Source organism: Camellia sinensis, chromosome 4, assembly GCF_055761805.1.
Source record: "Camellia sinensis isolate YWXY chromosome 4, ASM5576180v1, whole genome shotgun sequence".
NCBI lineage: Eukaryota > Viridiplantae > Streptophyta > Magnoliopsida > Ericales > Theaceae > Camellia > Camellia sinensis.
In genome coordinates, this window is record NC_138964.1 from 192,407,210 (window position 1) to 192,411,765 (window position 4,556).

Sequence of the window (4,556 nt, forward strand, 5' to 3'; positions counted from 1 at the left end):
CGAGCTTGAGAAAACGAGAAGCTTTGTATTGCAATGGTGGAATATGTACAAGTATCAAGCCCACAAGTCGGGTCAATGATAGAATTTACGTAAATGTGTTGAATTCCAAGGCCGTGGCAGGCTTCTTCCTGACATGTCTGAGAGCCGGTATGTCCCTGTTCCTGCGATGGATTTTATCTGATAGGGGCCGTCCCAGTTTGGACCCAATTTTTCATCGGCCGGTCTCCGGTCGGCTGGAAGTACCTTCTTTAGGACCAACTCTCCTGGCGTGTATCAGCGCAACTGAACTCGCTGATTATACGACTTGGCGAGCTGCTGCTGATACCATGCCATGGATGCCAGGGCGCGGTCTCTTCGTTCTTCGATTAGAATCAAATCCAGGGCAAGCATCATGTCGTTTCGGCCCGTATAAAAAACTTGCGATTTCAGAGTTGGGAGGCCGATTTCCAGGGGTAAGATTGCATGAGTTCCAAAGCATAGAGCAAACGGTGTTTCTCTAGTGGATCTTCTCGGCGTAGTACGATGAGCCCACAATACACTCGGTAATTCTTCAACCCATTTGCCTTTAGCTTTTTTCAGCCTCTTTTTGATGCCGTCCAAGATGGATTTGTTAGAGGCTTCAGCTTAACCATTGCTTTGGGGGTAGGCCGGTGTAGAGAAGTAAGACCGAATGCCATATTTGCTACATAACTCTCGATATACGCCACAATCAAACTGGGTGCCATTGTCTGAGATGAGACCTCTCGGAATGCCGAATCGTGTTATGATGTTTCTCCATGCGAAGCGTTTAATGTCGGCATCTTGTATATGTGTTAAAGCCTCCGCTTCGACCCATTTTGTGAAGTAATCTGTTGCGACGATTAAGAATCGCTTGTTCCCTGGGGCCCTCGGCAATGGTCCTACGATATCAAGTCCCCACTGAGCAAATGGCCAGGGGCTGGTGATAGAGTTCAACCCTTCAGCAGGCAGATGGGTTAATGGGGAGAACTTTTGGCACTATTCGTATTTTTTTACATAACTCTCCACGTCAGCTCTCATTGTCGGCCAATAATACCCTTGTGTTATAGCTCGATGGGCCAGGGAGCGTCCGCCAGAATGGGCACCACAACTACCGTCATGTATCTCTGTTAGAAGCTCCTCCACTTTGTCGGGGTGCAGGCATTCCAAATATGGACCAGAGAGGGACTTTTTATAAAGCCCTCCTTGCGGATCCAAATAGTATCGCAGGGCTTTATTTCGCAGCTTGTGTGCTTCTTTTTTGTCCTCTGGGAGTTATTCAGAAGAGAGGAATGCAGCAATAGGGCTCATCCAGCTTGGTGCAGATTCTATAACATTGACATGGATTTCTTCCGAAGGGCCAATACTCGGCTCCGGGATGAAACCTACTTCGATGGTCCTTTTGATCTCAGAATTGATGGCGGAGGCTAGGCACGCCAAGGCATCCGTGTGTGTGTTCTGGTCGCGTGTTATTTGGTTCAGTTCGTGATGGTCAAATTTTGCCAGCAAGGAATTGGCCGTTTTCATGTAGGCCGCCATACGGTTGTTTCTTGCCGCGTACTTCCCCTTTAGCTGACTGATTACCAATTTTGAATCACAAAACACAAGCAGACGCCGAGCACCGAGAAAGTGCACATTCCGCAGACCGGCTAGAAGGACTTCGTATTCGGCTTCGTTATTTGATACTTCGAAGCCAAGCTTGACGGCCTACTCAATTACTGCGTCGTCTGGAGACATGATTACAACTCCGGCGCCGCTGCCCCTTTGGTTAGACGATCCATCACAGTATAATTGCCAAATATCCCCAACATAAATTCTCCAGTTCGGCTTTGGTCGAACTTCAGCCTTTGGTCGAACTTCGTCAGGTTTGAGGTTGGCAAGCTCGCCGGTGAATTCAGCAACAAAGTCGGCCAACACCTGCCCCTTGATTGCGGTTTTAGGTAAAAACTGAATGTTGTATTGGCCGAGTTCAAGAGCCCATTTTGAAACATGCCCTGATGCTTCTGCACTCCGTAGTACTGATCGGAGGGGATAATCTGTTAGCACCCCAATGCTATGTCCTTGGAAGTAATGCATCAGTTTTCTTGCCGCCATAACTAGGGCTAAGATGAGTTTTACCAGCAGAAGGTAGCGTGTTTCGGCGTCAACCATTGCCTTGCTCACATCATACACTGCCGTTGCTCCCCCTCCTCCTTAGTACGGCGCTGACGGCCCTATCGGAAACTGCCAGATATAGAATGAGCGGGTCACCAGCGGCTGGTGTTGTCAAGAGAGGTACTGAGCGGAGGTAGGTCTTGAGTCCGTTGAAAGGTGTTTCGCATTCGGCGGACCATTCAAAAGCCTTACCCTGCCGTAGTGTCTAAAAGAATTGTCGGCAGCGATTTGTAGATCAGCTAATGAACCTGTTGAGTGCAGCGGCCATCCCCATCAACTTTTGAACTTTTTTTACTGAACGGGGAGAGCCAAGTTCCAAGATTGCTGTGACTTGCCTCGGGTTGGCTTTGATTCCTCGGTGATTGACGATGTAACCTAGGAATTTGCCAGAGCCGATTCTGAACGCACACTTGGAAGCGTTCAGCTTCATTTTGTATTTGCGTAAGATGCTGAATGTCTTTTTTAGATCGGCTATATGATTCCGTTCTTCTTTGGACTTGACCACTATATCGTCAATGTATACTTCCATAGTGTGTCCGGGTTGCTCTTTGAACATGGTAGTGACCAGTCTTTGGTAGGTTGCCACTGCATTCTTCAGCCTAAAAGGCATAACTTTATAGCAGTAGGTTCTTCTTGGGGTGAGGAATGCGGTTTTGTTCTGGTCATCTGGATGCATGGCGATTTGATAGTAGCCTCTGTAAGCATCGAGGAAGCTCATGCGTTGATGGCGTGCCGTCGCATCGACAAGCTGGTCGATTCTGGAAAGAAGAAAACAGCCTTTGGGGCAAGCTTTGTTCAGATCCGTGAAATCAACGCACACTCGCCAAGTCCCATTTTTCTTCTTCACCACCACTGTATTGGAGAGCCACGTAGGGTAAGTGACTTTTCTAATTGCCCCGGCATCAAGCAGTCTGTCTACCTCATCAACAGCGGCGGCAGTGTGTTCCGCGGCTGACCGTTGGCCTTTCTAAATGATCGGCTTACATTTGGGATCGACATTCAAATGGTGCTGTGAAACTGATGGGTCTATTCCCTACATTTCGTACGGAGTCCACGCAAAGACATCGAGGTTGTTGAGCAAGAAAGAGATCAGCTACTGCCTGTCGGCCTGATTCAGAGAAGTGCCGATCATGAAGAATTTTTCTGGGCTTCCATCGATGTTAACTCGGTCTAAACCTTTCGTGGCCTTCTTGGTTGGATGCCGCCCTATGTCATCAAGGATCTCCCGATTCGATACCTCAATGGAGTTTACTTGCACTTCCTTTGGCGTTTTGGCAGCAAGGAGATAACATGTTTGTGCTAATTTCTAGGAGCCGCGGATTTGCTCAATGCCGTGTTCTGTTGGGAAACGTAGTAGTTGATGATAGGTGCTTGGGACGGCCTGCAAGGTATGCAACCACGATCGCCCCATGATGAGATTGTACAGTGATGGCAGCCTGACGACCAAGGATTCCACATCCACCGTTCTAGAACCTGCTCGAACGGGTAAGCTGATCTCTCCCAATGGGTACTCTGGATTGGCATTGAAGCTAAATAGTGGATAAGGAGCCGGAGTCAGGTCTGACTCGTTGAATCCGAGTTTGATGAAGGTTTTATAATACATAACCCCTGAAGTACTGCCCTTGTCGATAAGAACGCGTTCGACGGTGAACCGGTTTACGCGTAGCTCAATAACTAATGGATCGATGTGAGGGAGTGTTAAGCCGATCAAATCAGAGTCGTCAAAGGTGATACTTGGCGTTTCTCTGAGCCGCTTTGCTGGGGTGAGTTGCTGTTGGGGGCCTGGATGTGATTGGATCGCATGCACGGCCCGGGCTGCTGGCAGGCTGTATATCATGTGGACGGTGTCAAGCGGAAATGCATCCTTCGGAAGAGCAGGTGTTTTGGTCGCACTCCTCCGGACGCATTGTTGGAGACGTTCGTCCTTTGCCAACTCCTCAAGATGATCTGTTGAGGCATAGCGGCCATCAGTTTCTTGTTGTCGGGCTCAGGATCGTCGATCATTTGCCCTCGGGGGTCGCTCAGAAGCCTGGCGCACTATTTGTTTGGATTTTGCTATTTCTGAGGCCAGATCGCGACGAAGGCGTTCGTTCTCAGCGATGATGTTGTCCAACCTCTGTTTGATTTGCCTAGCTTGTGCCATGGTTGCTTGTATTGTCTTTTGCATTGGGTTTGAAGATGAGCAGAGGTCCAAGGCAAGTCTTGCTGCAATGGTTTTTGGTCTAAGCGAGTTTGCTGGAGTGAGGTCATCTCTCTGTGTGGTCTCGTTAGTGGCTATCGGAGGATCTTCAGTCACGCTTGCTATGGATGTATTTGAGTATTCCCACAAACGGCGCCAATTGTGGAGAAGTGGTTTGGAAATACTCTTTAGATCTTGGGAGACGCTAGTGATCCTCAGCTAGTCA